The 17738-nt window shown below is 43.4% G+C and overlaps 1 protein-coding gene across 1 annotated transcript in view; it reads right to left on the reverse strand.

The window, feature by feature from the left end:
* LOC141073801 (uncharacterized) overlaps nt 1-16262 on the reverse strand; it is a 68125-nt gene extending 51863 nt beyond the window's left edge. Inside the window, exon 1 of the mRNA XM_073561246.1 lies at nt 16173-16262. The gene's annotated coding sequence lies outside the window, so the exon portion shown is untranslated. The remainder of the gene's footprint in view (nt 1-16172) is intronic.
* Nucleotides 16263-17738: the final 1476 nt, after the last annotated feature.

A 17738-nucleotide genomic window follows, 5' to 3' on the forward strand; every position in this document is an offset into this window, starting at 1 on the left:
CAGGTTGGTAAACATTTTTATTGAATCCTATTTCTACAGACTGAACTGTCATGTGTGAGAAAAATTATATTTCTTATTATTACTGCATGTTACTGTCATTTGGTACAGTTATGAAGAAAAACAAATATTCCTTTTGGGGCAGGGGCAGTGATGTGTTGTGTACAATAAGCAGAAATTGTATAAACAATAAAATAACAGCATTGACTTTTTTTGTTTAGGGGAATTCATGGATTCTGGAAACTATCCACCTCCAAGATCGCCATCATCCTGTTCTACAGTTTCAGAGTTATCCATCCAGGATAGTGCTTCATTAGCAGCAGCAGCATCATCATCAGACACCCACAGCCACATATCACCATCACCCAAAAGGAAGAAAAAACCTTTACCTCCTGGAACCACCATAGATAGGTTTGTGATAAGAACTAGCAGATTAGAAAAAGAATTGATTGATGAAAAAATTGCCCAGTTTATTTATGCAACGAACTCTTCTTTCCACCTGACTGAGAACCCACATTTCATTAATATGGTTCAGTCACTGAGACCAGGATACAGTCCACCCAGCAGAGCTGATGTTGCAGGGAAACTGCTGGATCAAGTGTATGACAGAGAAATGGAGCAATGTGCAACAGCTCTGGAGGGTAAAATTGTTAACCTAAGTATTGATGGGTGGAGTAATGTCCACAATGATCCTATTGTATGTGCTTGTATAACAACAGAAGAAGGTAAAGTCTTCCTTGCACAAACAACTGATACGTCAGGAAATGCACACACAGCAGAATACTTACAAGAAGTGGCAGTAAAAGCTATAACGACATGTGAACAAAAATTCAAATGTCTAGTACGCAGTTTGGTCACTGACAATGCTGCAAACGTATCCAAGATGAGAAGAGATTTAGAAGAGCAGGGAGGGAATACAAAGCTGCTAATAACATATGGTTGCAGTGCTCATTTGCTGCACCTCTTAGCCAAAGACTTAAGTGTTCCAGAAATAAAGGCTAATGTTGTTGAAATTGCTAAATACTTCCGTAATAATCATTTTGCTGCAGCAGCTCTGAAAAGGATGGGTGGTACCAAGCTAACGCTCCCACAAGATGTTAGATGGAACTCTGTGGTGGACTGTTTTGAGCAGTATATCAAAAACTGGCCTATTCTGATGACACTTTGTGAAGAAAATCGAGATAAAATAGATGGCACTGTCACGGCCAAAATCCTCAACATTGGGCTTAAGAGAAATGTTGAACATATGCTGAGCTTCCTGAAACCCATCTCTCAAGCTTTAAACAAAATACAGAAAAATAGCTGTTTTATTGCGGATGCTGTTGAAATTTGGAAGGAACTGAGTGAACACTTAAAAACAGAACTACACATGGACAGAATTAAATTACAAGCAGTAAACAAACGAATGGGACAAGCACTGACTCCAGCTCATTTTTTGGCAAATATTGTCAATATCCAATATCAGGGTCAAAACCTAAGTGCTGAGGAAGAGGAGTTAGCTATGACATGGGTATAAAGCAATCATCCATCTTTAATGCCAACTATAATAAACTTCAGAGCTAAGGGGGAACCATTCAAGAAATATATGTTTGCTGAAGATATTTTAAGGAAGGTCACACCAGTAAACTGATGGAAGTCACTTAAGCGCTTGGATTTAGAGACTGTTCAATAGTGTTGAGCATTCCGATACCGCAAGTATCGGGTATCGGCCGATACTTGCTGTATCGGAATTTCGATACCGACTTCCGATATTTTTTCAATATCGGAAGTCGGCATCGGAATCGGAAGTTCAAAGTTGATTGACAGCCTGACGTCATCATGATGCGCGGTGTGTGCGCATCATGATGCGCCGTCATTTCGGGCCTTCCGGGGGTCTCTGCCGGCCTGCCGGGGGGCTGTGTGGACTGCCCGGGGTCTGTACCGGCCTGCCGGGGGGCTGTGCCGGCCTGCCGAGGGGCTGTGTGGACTGCCCGGGGTCTGTACCGGCCTGCCGGGGGGCTGTGCCGGCCTGCCGGTGGTCTGTGCACCCTGTGGGGGTCTGTACCGGCCTGCCGGGGGGCTGTGCCGGCCTGCCGGTGGTCTGTGCACCCTGTGGGGGTCTGTACCGGCCTGCCGGGGGGCTGTGCCGGCCTGCCGGGGGGCTGTGCTGATGTCCGGGGGTCTGTGCAAGCATCGTCCGATGGGACTATAAGTCCCATCTGGCGATGCCTGCTACCATGACAGTGATTGACACATTAGCCAATGATGGGACAGTAGTAGTCCCATCATCCGGCTAATGTGTTAAATGTTAAAAAAAAAATAAAAAATACTACATACATACTACATACATACTACATGCATGCTACATACATACTACATGCTACATACATACTACATATATACTACATGCATGCTACATACATACTACATACATACTACATACATACTACATGCATGCTACATACATACTACATACATACTACATATATACTACATGCATGCTACATACATACTACATACATACTACATGCATGCTACATACATAACACATATATACTACATGCATGCTACATACATACTACATGCCACATACATACCACATACATACTACATACATACTACATACATACTACATGCATGCTACATACATACTACATGCTACATACATACTACATATATACTACATACATACTACATACATACTACATGCATGCTACATGCATGCTACATACATACTACATACATACTACATGCATGCTACATACATACTACATGCTACATACATACTACATATATACTACATGCATGCTACATACATACTACATGCTACATACATACTACATGCATGCTACATACATACTACATGCTACATACATACTACATATATACTACATGCATGCTACATACATACTGGATGCTACATGCATGCTACATACATACTACATATATACTACATACATACTACATACATACTACATGCTACATACATACCACATATATACTACATACATACTACATACAATACATTCATACAATACATACATAGACATACAGTACATATAACATAGAGTAACATACTTACCAATACTTGTCACATTGTTCCCCGAAGCCATTGTCTTTTACGGAATAAATATTAACATAACAAACCACAAAAATACTCACCCACGATCCGAAGCAGTCCACGAGTGTGTCCCACGACGATCTTGGGTAGAGAACTGCAGCATCAGCTGATGCTGCCGTTCTCTACGGGCTGCAGGAATCCAATGACGGAAGGCAGGTATCCTTCCGCACTGTATTCCTCCGCCACTTAAAAAAAAAAAGTCCCTAGTCTCACTTTATGCCATTGCTGCGTGGGAAATTCCCACACAGCAATGGCATAAAGTGAGACTAGGGACGTTTTTTTTTTTAAGTGGCGGAGGAATACAGTGCGGAAGGATACCTACCTTCCGTCATTGGATTCCTGCAGCCCGTAGAGAACGGCAGCATCAGCTGATGCTGCAGTTCTCTACCCAAGATCGTCGTGGGACACACTCGTGGACTGCTTCGGATCGTGGGTGAGTATTTTTGTGGTTTGTTATGTTAATATTTATTCCGTAAAAGACAATGGCTTCGGGGAACAATGTGACAAGTATTGGTAAGTATGTTACTCTATGTTATATGTACTGTATGTCTATGTATGTATTGTATGAATGTATTGTATGTAGTATGTATGTAGTATATATGTGGTATGTATGTAGCATGTAGTATGTATGTAGTATGTATGTAGCATGCATGTAGCATGCAGTATGTATGTAGCATGCATGTAGTATATATGTAGTATGTATGTAGCATGTAGCATGTAGCATGTAGTATGTATGTAGTATGTATGTGGTATGTAGTATGTATGTAGCATGCATGTAGTATGTATGTAGTATGTATGTAGTATGTATGTAGTATGTATGTAGTATATATGTAGTATGTATGTAGCATGTAGTATGTATGTAGTATGTATGTAGTATGTATGTAGTATGTATGTGGTATGTATGTAGCATGTAGTATGTATGTAGCATGCATGTAGTATATATGTGTTATGTATGTAGCATGTATGTAGTATGTATGTAGTATGTATGTGGTATGTATGTAGCATGTAGTATGTATGTAGCATGCATGTAGTATGTATGTAGTATGTATGTAGCATGCATGTAGTATATATGTAGTATGTATGTAGCATGTAGTATGTATGTAGCATGCATGTAGTATATATGTAGTATGTATGTAGCATGTAGTATGTATGTAGCATGCATGTAGTATGTATGTAGTATGTATGTAGTATGTATGTGGTATGTATGTAGCATGTAGCATGCATGTAGTATGTATGTAGTATATATGTGGTATGTATGTAGCATGTAGTATGTATGTAGCATGCAGTATGTATGTAGCATGCATGTAGTATATATGTAGTATGTATGTAGCATATATGTAGTATGTATGTAGCATGTAGTATGTATGTAGCATGCAGTATGTATGTAGCATGCAGTATGTATGTAGCATGCATGTAGTATATATGTAGCATATATGTAGTATGTATGTAGCATGTAGTATATATGTAGTATGCATGTTGCATGCATGTAGTATATATGTAGTATGTATGTTGCATGTAGTATATATGTAGTATGAATGTAGCATGTATGTAGTATGTAGTATGAATGTAGCATGTATGTAGCATGTAATTTTTTTTTTTTTTTTTTTTTTTTTTTTACATTCAACACATTAGCCGGATGATGGGACTACTACTGTCCCATCATTGGCTAATGTGTCAATCACTGTCATGGTAGCAGGCATCGCCCGATGTGACTTGTAGTCCCATCGGACGATGCCTGCACAGACCCCCGAAGCCTGCACAGACCCCCGGCAGGCCGGCACAGCCCCCGGCAGGCCGGCACAGCCCACCGGAGCCTGCACAGACCACAGGCAGGCCGGCACAGCCCCCCGGCAGGCCGGCACAGCCCACCGGAGCCTGCACAGACCACCGGCAGGCCGGCACAGCCCCCCGGCAGGCCGGCACAGCCCCCCGGAGCCTGCACAGCCCCCCCGGCAGGCCGGCACAGCCCCCCGGCAGGCCGGCACAGACCACCGGAGCCTGCACAGACCCCCTGGCAGGCCGGCACAGCCCCCCGAAAGGCCCGTACAGACCCCAGAGAGGCTGTACAAGGCAAAAACAGGGTTTTTCTTTTTCCGATACCGGAAGTCCCATAGACTTGAATGGGACTTCCGGTATCGGAATCGGCGATACCGATACTTTTTTTAAGATCGGCCGATCCATTCCGATCTGATACTTTGAAGTATCGGACGGTATCGCTCAACTCTACTGTTCAAGTAATGATTTCACTTTTAACAGCAGTAGCTTCTTCTGCAGGCGTTGAAAGAATATTCTCTTCCTTTGGACTCATTCATTCTAAATTGAGAAATCGGTTGGGACCCAATAAAGCAGGAAAGCTTGTTTTTCTTTTCCAGATTATGAATAGGAACAAAGAAGAAGATGATGATGAAGATGACGACAAGTGAGCTACAGAGGACAGCAGGGACAGTAGTATTTAAGTTTTTCATGTGTCGGCTGGGCTGACAGTCTAAGTTTCTTAAAATATATATATATATATATATTTTGTTTAGCCAAATTAGTTAACAAACATGGATGTTTGTTTAAGCAAATAACTTATGCTGTAATGTTGTTATTGTTTCAGTTGAATAAATCTATTTAAATTGTTATTAAGGTCAGGATTATTTTTCTCCTTCCTAAGTACAACAGAACAGTGCTGTCCAAATATGAATGATTAACCCATTAAACTGGGGAGAAAAAAGTAATATAAAAAGTGATTCTAAAAATCTTCATCTACTTGCATGTTAAAGTAGCAAGAACTAGTTTAGGTAGAAACTTTGATTTAAATCACTGATTTAAATCAAGCCTTACTGACTAGTGATTTAAATCGTGATTTAAATCAAATCCACCCTGCCCAGCGGCCAGGGCTGCCAGGTGCTTTAGTGGTGCTGTACTTTGCTTTCAATCACCTGTGGCCATGTCACAATCTGTAAAATGTGCTCCGGCCTCTCACTGTTATGAAGCGGCCACCGGTGATTTAAAAGTGCAAAGTCCTTAATGCACCATGAACTGCTGCTAAGGGACTGGCCCGGGGGGCAACTGCCCCACTGCCCAGCCCATCCCTGGTCACTGCTGCTGCTCTACTGTTAGGGCTGGCGGAACGCACCAAATTATAAAATGATAGTAGGTGCGTTCGCAGCCCGAGGTCCACCGTGCAGGGGTGGTACACTGCTGCTAGGTAATGGCGGAAGAATAGAGCGGCGTAAAAACAGTCACACGTGGGTTATGTCACCCAATGTGAACAGGTGCGACCTCTGTTAATGCACAGAGTCGCACAACCGCTGAACGTAGATGCCGGAGCCTGTTTAGCTCACAGAGCCCGGCCAAAAGAGCGCACAGTGTACGGCCACAGAACTCTACCCCAAGGACACGGGGTTAGAGTCCTTCTAGGCCCACTGAGCGCGCGGCGTCGCTACCACGAGCACCGCTATAGACGCTGGCTATGAAGTGGAGCATGTGCACTGAGGCGTGCCGCGTCCCTGGTGAGGACTGATGCCTGACTCAACCTCTGCCCTACCTACACCTAAGCCTGGGTGCTAGCAGGCTAGGCTGCACAACACATGCGTGCCAAGGGTAGGGGTTTCTTAATGAGTCATTCACCAGAGACATTAATACGTGCATACATCACTCACTCCACATAGTCTGTAAATACAGTCTATCCTAGCGCATGGCCGAGCGTGTTGTGAGTTCATTTTCCCCTTCATTACTGAGGCCCGAGGAACTCCCTCTTCTGGTAAAGAAAGGTAGTGAGCCTGATTGTCAAAAACCTGAGGCTGATGATTGTGACTGGCTGAGTAGAGTTACGGACTGGATATAATGCTGCCGACGCCCTTCTGCCCTGCGGGTGATTTCTCTGTGTGATCCTTGGAGACCAGTCTGAATTCCTGCTCCTCCAAAGCTAAGTTTGCTGCTCGGCCTTTTGCTTTTGTGCTTTGACTTTGTTTTTGCTTTGTTTTTCTGGATTTCTGCCATTCCCTGCTGGGGTGTGCTGAATTCATTTAGCTCTGTCTTCTGAAAATACCTGAGTGCTGATTCAGTTTTTGAAGCCTAGCTGCTTCAGGGCCTTTTTCATATCAGCTGGTTGGCTTATGTCTTTGATAGGGTTTTGGCAGATTGCAGACAGCAGCCTTCCTGTCCTTTCATATCTAGGTAGTTTTGGGGCCCCGCCTTTGCTCAGTCTATCTTTCTGTCTGTGTTAGTATTTTCATCTTGCTTCACCGTCATTATATGTTGGGGGCTGCCTATTGCTTTGGGGTCTGCTCTGGGGCAGTTTAGATTTCCCCTTTCTTTCTTCAGGCCTATGTATTTCTCCGGCTGTGATCGAGGGGTCTAGGGTTGATAGGTTGTGTTGATAGGTTCAGGGGTCTGCAATCTTATAGTTGCCAACTTCTCTGGTTTTCTGGACTTAGCTTGTATTTCTGCTTTTGCCTCCTACGGTGACTCATTCATAACACGAGCGGCCATGCGAACCTTTTATAGCCACGAGCGTCTGGGACCTTCCATGCTTCTCGGTTGGGCCAATCCGAACACGAGCAGGACCTGAGCACGTGACCTTCGATCTCCAATGGGAGATCACTCCATGGGCATGCTCAGTGGCCTGACATGGGGACTTAGTCCCTGGAGAATCTCGCTGCTGAGCAGCATGTATTGCCATAGATGTGCCAGAGGTGGCAGCAGCAAGCAAACCCACAGAGCTGGTCTGGGCAGAGCGCCTGGACCGACGAGGTTGCTGAGCAACCTCCTCTGCGGCTGGAGAGGAATGGGAGACCGCTGGAAGTAAGGCTCGGGATTCTCGCTGTGTAGCGACAGAAATACGACACCTAACATCTACTTTCTGGCTTCTTATTAAGCACGTATCAGCGCTGTCATCAGCAATGCTGCCTATGTCTCCACAGGAGCGTGCCGTTGGTCTTAAAAACTCTGAACTCCGCCTGATGCCGCTTACGCCCTGGGCGCAGATTGCTGAACACTGCTTCTCTTCTCTTCTGAAGCTGTGTTCAGCTGACAGTCTGCGGTGTGCCTGATGCTGGAGCTCAGGATGTAAGCAGCGTCAGACAGAGCTCAGAATTACCAAGATCGACAGCACTCTTCTATGGGTGACAAAGGCAGCAGAGCTGATGACAGCGCTGATAGGCACTGCAGGTTAATAAGAAACCAGCGCTTCGTGACCAATGGCGGGCTGGTGTAGATTCATATAAATTATAAAAAAAAAATTCCTTTGATATTATACCCCTTCCTGCTTCACCAGAGGTGGCACCCTAAGCAGTCGCGTACCCTGCCCTACCGTTTGTCCAGGCCTTGAATGCTCCTGGCTCTGCTTGCACTGACCTTACTATCTGCCCCACTGGAAGATGACAGAAAGGAAAGGTTTCAAAGATAATTTACTACATGTTATTTATGACCTGGAGCCAACAGCTTGAAGAATAGCCCGAGTACATTTGCCAAGATTTCATTAATGCAAATGATGGGGAATACAGACAGGGAGTCACAGCATGATCCCTCCCGCCAGGACTTCCATAGATGAGACCCCCCAGACGCAGTATAGGTATTGTTACATCAGTCACTATAGATCCAGTTGTATTCTGCCATATAATTCCCTGCTTTACACCACACACTCCACTATAGAAAAGAGACCTCTGTCTCCTTCCAGTCTGGGCCTGCTGGTTCATGAATATAATGACAGAACTACAGTAACCACTGACACTCACATAGCACAGTAATGGCCTCTGTACGCAGGACTTCACTCCTCTCTGACACCGTGATTTACTCTGCGCTGACACAGGATCTGATCTATTGTACATACCGTATTTTTCGGACTATAAGATGCACTTTTTCCCCAAAACAATTGTGAGAAAAATGGGGGGTGCGTCTTATAGTGCGAACGCAGGCTTACCCGGGGGTTGCGGCAGTGGTGTGGCGGCGGCAGAGGTGTACTCCCCACAGCCCACACCGAACTTTAGCACCGCCGACACCGGACCGGACTTATACTGAGGAAGGGACCATGCCTCCTGTGACTCTGCTGTACCACCCCCAGCCCTCAGGTAAGATACCTTAAATTCGGACAATAAGACGGCGCCCCATCTTATAAAAAAACTTTTTTTCTCCTATTTTCACCCCAAAATTTGGGGTGCGTCTTGTGGTCCGGTGCGTCTTATAGTCTGAAAAATACGGTATATTATATTGTGTATTGCCGTCACCTTTTTATCCAGTCTCTGCATCATGGAAATTCCCCTTATTTTATGTCTTCACCGACTTCTATATTTATCAGGTGAATTAATAAACATTTCTATTATTCTGTAAAGCGACGATCTTCAGTCTTTATACTTTTCCGTCTCGCTCCCTGTAGGATTTATACATTCAGGACTTGTGTGAGAATCTGATGGAGTTTTAGGTCAAATTATTGCCGAAATATGGAAAATTCTAAAGAGTTCCCGACCTTTCAGGCTCCGCTGTATATTCTACGGGTCAGAGAGCCCCCGACCTTCAGCCCGTTAGGCTAGGTGCCCACGTTGCAGAAATGCTGCGGAAATTTGAAGCATCACTTGGAAAGGTGATTGACAGGTTGGTCACACTTGTCAAGCATAGTGCTTGACAAGTGTGACCAACTTTTTACTATTGATGCTGCTTATGCAACATCAATAGTAAATGATAGAATGTAAAAAATAATAAAAAAAATAAAAAATAGGGATATACTTACCTTCCGACCAGGGCTGTGGAGTCGGTAAGCCAAACCTGCGACTCCGACACCTCAATTTTCCTTACACCGACTCCAACTCCAACTCCGACTCCCACATATATTGCTTATATTTAAGTGAAAAATTTATTCTAGTACAATGAGAACATCAGACATTAAATCATTTTTATGATACAATAATAAAGAGATTTAGATAGAACATAATATCTATTTATTGGAATACAACTTTAGAACACAAAAAACTGTAATAAATTGTAAATATGTAATACACTATATAATATCGATCATAGAATCATAGAATCGTAGAGTTGGAAGGGACCTCCTGGGCCATCTGGTCCAACCCCCTGCTCAAAGCAGGATTCGCTAAATCATCCCAGTTATTAGATGTCTGTCCAGCCTCTGTTTGAAGACTTCCATTGAAGGAGAACTCACCACTTCTCGTGGCAGCCTGTTCCACTCATTGATCACTCTAACTGTCAAAAAGTTTTTTCTAATATCTAATCACATATATATATATATATATATATATATATATATAGTGTGTGTATATATATATATAACACTATGTAATAAACTATAAGTGGCAAAAAACAGTTTTCAACAAAAACATACTAAATAACATTTATGCAGTCTATGAATTTGTTCTAAGAAATAGAATTGCCTCCATCAGATCCTCCTTCATAGATGACCTCAAATCTGACCTAATAATTTTAAGGCTAGAGAACAACCTCTCTACAGTAACTTGGGTTGGAGGCAAAGCCGTAACCACATGGGCAACATCTCTAACAATTTCCGTGTATAAAGGAATTGCCTCATGCACAGTCAGTTTTGATGAACGGTTGAATTTTTCTATTTCTTTGAGAACAAGTGAAACATTTTGCTGAAATATGGTCAATCTGCTTGCTATAGGAGACAGAGTGAAATCTTTTTCCTTGCGGCAACGCTTTGCCTGCTCCATGTCATACAAATACTTGTCAAAGTCAAACTCCTCATCTGATGAGGATGAAGATATGGCAGCAGTAGCACTGTCAGGACCCGAGTCCTCTTCCGCCTGGCAGTCCTCCTGTAGGCCACTCATCCTAACTGCTACCTCAGTCAGAGCTTCTTTTCCTTTAGTAAGCTGTTGATCATCAAGCAATATACGATGACTTGGGTCCACATAAACAGCTGCCAGAAAAATTTTATTTTCCAATAGCTATGTCTCTCTCTGTTTCATTGAAACAGAAATGCTATCTGCGATTAAACAGCAAAATAGTAAGTTCTTCCGCTCCCTCATGAAAATGCCAGGAGTTAAATCCTCAGCTTGTAATTTTTTAGTCACAGTAAATGGGTGATTAAGCAATTCCTTCAATTCAGTCACCTGTGTCCATTGACCTTCATTTAGGGTTCCCTGAGGGTTCGCCATATCTATAAGAAACGGTTTTAGTTGATCAACAATTGCCCTTTTCCAGCACGTCTCTTCAAGATGGAATCAATTTTAGGGGTTCTGGCGGCAATAACCAATTTCCTCACTTTTCCAATCAGATTTCCAGCATGTCCCTCTTGCAGACTATCTCTTATTGCCAGCTGCAGCGTGTGCACAACACAGCGCATGTGATGAATAGGAAAGTGTTTTGAAGCAGCTTCAACAAGATCATCTATTTCTACAGTATAATCTTGCTGTTCTTCTGTAGTAATATCTGTTTGTTCCTCAGTTACATGAACAGCACTGTGGCCTTCCATCTCAAACATACTGAATCCTAAATGTTCCTCTAGCTGTTGTTCATTACTCTCATTCATCAGTGTAATTGTACTTATCATGTTTGAAGCATTGTCCGGTCCGTTACAATAGCAAGAACCTGTTCTTTTTTGAGTTCGTAATCTTGCAGAACTTTTTCCACTAAGGCCTGGAGAAACTGGCTGCTGTGATGAGCTTTAGTATCTTTTACTGCCAGCGTGTTGGTAACAATTTTTGTTGTCACAAACATATCGAACATTGATGGCAAAATAGTTCACTCTGTGCCGTGTGCAGGCATCCAGTTTAAGAAACATGAAGCGTCTTTTGAGAGTCTTTTTAAGATTTTCCTTTTGTTTAAGGGCTTCTTCAATCACTAATTTTCTAATACTTTCTCTTTCCAGAGAAACATTTCTCCATTAAGAGCTGTAAAAGCTGGTCGTGCAAATAATGATAATGGTACACAGTCCTTCACAACAAGCTGTATGAGCTGTCTTTTAGACATATCTGCTGTCATTGTTACAGTAACTTTGTCACTTACAAAATATCTTGTTAATGATGTTTGAGACGCTCTTTCCTCCTCCTTTGCCTGGCAGGAAGTGTTAGTCTGTGTGCTACCCAGCTTTCATTCTTTTTGGTATAGATAAGATATGGAGACAGATATGGATAAATGGATAGATAGAGCAGATTTCTAATCTGCTTTTGATATTGAAAACATTATCTATAAGCTCAAAAACCTTTCAGGTGATGCGGTTTTTTAAAAATCTGATCGGCTTTTGCAGCTGAAAAACGTATCCACAAAAAACGCAGAAAAAATGCTGTGTGTGAATGTAGCCTTAGATCAGGAACAGAACAGTCATTTATAGGGCATATCATATCTTTCCCAAATTCCTATGAAAAAATATTCAGCACATTCTGCATTGAACTACTGTACCAAATTTATTATATATTTTACGAGTCGGAGTCGGTCCATTTTATACCGACTCCAACTCCGACTCCACCAAAATGAGCACCGACTCCGACTCCACCTCCACAGCCCTGCTTCCGACGGAACCCCGGCCCTCAGCGACGCTGCTGGCAAGCTCCATTCCCAGGGATGCATTGCGAGAATCACCTCAGAAGACATAGCGGTCACGCGACCGTGACATCATCTGGGGTAATTCTCGCAATGCATTCCTGGGAACGGAAGATGCTGGCAGCGTGGCGGACAGGCGGGTGAGCTCCATGGGCCGTCAGAGGGTAAGTATATCCTGATTTTTTATTTTAACCCCTTTCTGACATCAGACGCACTATCCCATCCACGGTACCCGGACGCGTACGACCAGGGACGGGATAGTACATCTAAGCAATCAGCGGTGACCCCTGGGGGGAGCGCCGCTGATCGCGGCCGGGTGTCAGGTGATTATCACAGCTGACACCCGGCACTATGTGTCAGGGGTGGTCACGGACCGCCCCCGGCACATTAACCCCTGGCACACTGTGAACAAACATGATCGCAGTGTACTGGGGGATTAGGGAATCCTGAGACCCCCAAAGCAGCGCGATGTGCTGCGTTGGTCTGAGGGCCTCCTTCCCATCCCGGATCCAATATGGCCACAGGGGCCTTCTGGGGCCTGCAGTGACATGGCTTCCTCAGTGCCTGCAGAGAGCAGGCACTGAGAAAGCCTGCTGCAGTGCCTGTGTCAGATCGCTGTGTCAATCGTTTATTGCATAAAAGCGCCAAAACATAAGAAAAACACATAAATGAGGTATCACTGTAATCGTACTGACCGGAAGAATAAAACCGCTTTATCAACTTTACCACACGCAGAATGGTGTAAACGCACCCCCCAAAAGAAATTCATGAAATGCTGTTTTTTTGTTCATTCTGCTTCCCAAAAATCAGAATAAAAAGCAATCAAAAAATGTCACATGCTCGAAAATAGTACCAATAAAAACGTCAACTCATCCCGCAAAAAATAAGACCTCAAATGACTCGGTGGGTCAAAATATGGAAAAATTATAGCTCTCAAAATGTGGTGATGCAAAAACTATTTTTACAATAAAAAGCGTCTTTTAGCGTGTGACAGCTGCCAAACATAAAAACCCGCCATAAATAGTAAATCAAACCCGCCTTTAACACCCCCTTAGTTAGGGAAAAATAATAAAATAAAAAAATTTCCATTTTCCCATTAGGGCTAGGGTTAGGATTAGGGATAGGGCTGAGATTAGGGTTAGGGATGTGTTGGGGGGTTTCCACTGTTTAGACACATCAGGTGTTCTCCAAACACAACATGACGTCTGATCTCAATTCCAGCCAATTCTGCGTTGAAAAATTCAAATGGTGCTCCTTCCCTTCCAAGCTCTGCCATGCGCCCAAACAGTGGTTTACCCCCACATGTGGGGTATCAGCCTACTCAGGACAAATTGCACAACAACTTTTGGGGTCCAGTTTCTTCTGTTACCCTTGGGAAAATAAAAAATTGCGGGCAAAAATTTAATTTTTGTGGAAAAAAATATGATTTTTTTATTTTTATGGCTCTAGGTTATAAACTTCTGTGCTTCACTTGGGGGTTCAAAGTGCTCACCACACATCTAGATAAGTTCCTTGGGGGGTCTAGTTTCCAAAATGGGGTCATTTGTGGGGGGTTTCCACAGATAAGGCACATCAGGGGCTCTCCAAAGTCAACATGACACCCGCAGACTATTCCATCAAAGTCAGCATTCCAAAACGTCACTACTTCCCTTCCGAGCCCCGACGTGTGCCCATATAGTAGTTTTGTCCCACATATGGGATATCAGCGTACTCAGGACAAGTTGAACAACTTTTGGGGTCTAAATTCTCCTGTTACCCTTAGGAAAATAAAAAATTGGGGACTAAAGGATCATGTTTGTGGAAAAAAATATGATTTTTTTATTTTCATGCCCGAGCGTTATAAACTTCTGTGAAGCCCTTGGGGGTTCAAAGTGCTCACCACACATCTAGATAAGTTCCTTGGAGGGGTCTAGTTTCTAAAATGGTGTCATTTGTGGGGTATTTCGACTGTTTAGGCACATCAGAGGCTTTCCAAACGCGACATGGCGTCCGATCTCAATTCCAGCCAAAAAAGTCAAATGGCGCTGCTTCCATTCCGATCTCTGCCATGCGCCCAAATAGTGGTTTACCCCCACATATGGGGTATCAGCATACTCAGGACAAATTGCACAATAACTTTTGGGGCCCTGTTACCCTTGGGAAAATAAAAGTTGGTGATGAAAAGATCATTTTTGTGGAAATTTTTTTTTAATTTTACGGCTGTACGTTATAAACTTCTGTGAAGCCCTTGGGGGTTCAAAGTTCTCACCACACATCTAGATAAGTTCCTTGGGGGGTCTAGTTTCCACAATGTCATTTGTGGGGGTTTCCACTGTTTGGCCACATCAGAGGCTCTCCAAATATGGCGATATGGCGTCAAGCCAATTCTGCGTTGAAAAAGTCAAACGGCGCTCATTCTCTTCCGATCTCTGCCATGCGCCCAAACAGTGGTTTACCCCCACATATGGGGTATCAGCGTACTCAGAACAAATTGTACAATAACTTTTGCAGTCCAATTTCTCCTGTTACCCTTGGTAAAATAAAAAATTGGACCTGAAGTAATTTTTTTGTGAAAAAATTAAATGTTCATTTTTTTTAAACATTCAAAAAATTCCTGTGAAGCACCTGAAGGGTTAATAAACTTCTTGAATATGGTTTTGAGCACCATGAGGAGTGCAGTTTTTAGAATTGTGTCACTTTTGGGTATTTTCTTATCATATAGACCCCTCAAAGTGACTTCAAATGTGATGTGGACCCTAAAAATGGTGCTGTAAAAATGAGAAATCGCTGGTCAACTTTTAACCCATATAACTTCCTAAAAAAAAAAATTTTAGTTCCAAAATTGTGCTGATGTAAAGTAAACATGTGGGAAATGTTACTTATTAAGTTTTTTGTGTGCCGTATCTATGTGATTTAAGGGCATAAAAATTCAAATTTGGAAAATTGCAAAATGTTCAAAATTTTCGCCAAATTTCCGTTTTTTTTCCACAAATAAACGCAAGTTATATGAATGAAATTTTACGACTAACATGAAGTACAATATGTCACGAGAAAACAATGTCAGAATCACCGGGATCCATGGAAGCGTTTCAGAGTTATTACCTCATAAAGGGACAGTGGTCAGAATTGTAAAAATTGGCCCGGTCATTAATATGCAAACCACCCTTGGGGGTAAAGGGGTTAATTCTATTTTTTGCAGTATTATGGTACCCAGGGCATTGGTGGGAGTCTCCTCTCCTCCAGACCCTGGGTACCATCTGCACATGAAGCGCTCACTTTACGCATGGTGGACATAGCCACATGTGTAAAGTGAACGTTTCAATGCAATCCTATGGCGGCGGAATCGCCGCAATTCTGCAGAAATAATGAATATGCTGCGGATTTTACCGCTATGCGATTCCGCAGCTGTAAAATCCGCAGCATAGGCACAGCAACTGCGGAATCCCATAGGATTGCATAGGATGCGTTTTGATGGCGTTTTTCAAGCGTTTCCACTGCGCAAAAAAAGCTGCAAAAACGCTTAAAAAATGCAACGTGGGCACACAGCCTTAGGATTTAGTCCTGTTCCCCCATCACACACTCCCTGCTCCCTCATTACCTGTCACCAGCGCAGACTCTTCTCTCACATGGAGCAAAATGGAGACTGGCTCCTCCCCTCCATGGGACTGATCACATGACTGTGACCTCATCACAGGTCCTCTGCGCACAGAGCAATCATATCTAGTGTACAGGTGAAGGTCTGTGGTGGAGATCACGTTTCCCCTCCGACGTTCTCCTCCTCAGTAATAATTATCTCATTGTATTATTACATGGATCTTTATGATGTGACATCGTCATTGTGAGAGCAGGACTTATTTATCTATATTGACTCCATTGTGGTTACTCTAGATGCATCTCCTATTCTGTGAAATGGAGTCTGAGCCGGTGTATATGTCAGCTTCAGCAAGGCTGGTTGTCAAAAATGGGGGGACCCTGTAAGAGGGTACGGAGTCGAGTTCATGCCCCACACTCCTCACATACGTCCCTGCAGAACTGGTGTTTCGTGTAATGTCTTTTATATGTCTCTATATATTGCCTCATATGTCTTGTAATGCTGCTATAACATATAATGCAATGTACATATGTTAATGTGTAGGGAAAGTGTAGGATTTAGATTAGCCCATGGGGGGGCACAATAGAATACAATAGAGTAAGATAGGAACAAGTTAGACCAATAGGATTGGGACGCCGGGACGTGTCACACGGATGACATCCCGGTGTGTCATTGTGCGTGCACATTTTGTGGCCCATGCTGCCGGTAAAATATGGACATGTCTACTTGTGGATCATACGGACACATGGTCCGTAGAAGCACATGGACATGTGCACAGCAACCTAGATTTCAATGTGTCCACGTGTCAGTGTCTTCAGTATGTGTGAAAACTGTCACCACACATACTGGAGACACAGACATGTGAAAGAGCCCTTAGGCTGAGTTCACATGTGGCATTTTTTTGCGTTTCCGCGGCGGTTTTTACCGCGCAATTTTGCTGCGAAAAATAAGCATCCCATGCATTCCTATGGGATTCCGCAATGCTGTGCTAATGCTGCGGTTTTTGCCGTGGCGGAATCGCGTTGCGGTAAAAAACGCAGCATGCTCATTAATTTTGCGGAATCGCAGCGATCCTGCATCCATAGGAATGCATTGTTCTGCTTACTTTCCGCATGTGGCTGTGCACACCATGCGAAAAGTAAGCAGAACATTTGCGGATGGTACCCACGGTCCGGAGGAGAGGAGACTGTCCTCTGGGCTTTGGGTACCATATCCCTGTAAAAAATAGAATTTAAAATAAAAAATATTGTTATTCTCACCTTCCGACGTCCCGCGCAGCCTTCCCGCCTCTCTCCACGCTCCCGGTCCCAGTAAGCCTTTGCGAGCGATGACGTCCGTTCTCGCGGGATCGCGAAGTCTTGCGGTCATTCGCGCGATGTCATTCGCGATGACGTCCGTTCTTGTCGCAAAGGATTACTGGGACCGGGAGCATGGAGAGAGGCGGGAAGGCTGCGCGGGACGTCGGAAGGTGAGAATAACAATATATTTTTTTTAATTATTATTATTTACATTCTATCTTTTTTTTAATTTACATTCTATCTTTTACTATTGAGGCCGCATAGGCGGCCTCAA

Source organism: Dendrobates tinctorius, unplaced genomic scaffold (assembly GCF_039654945.1).
Source record: "Dendrobates tinctorius isolate UK_male_01 unplaced genomic scaffold, ASM3965494v1 ptg000014l, whole genome shotgun sequence".
In the NCBI taxonomy this organism is placed as follows: domain Eukaryota; kingdom Metazoa; phylum Chordata; class Amphibia; order Anura; family Dendrobatidae; genus Dendrobates; species Dendrobates tinctorius.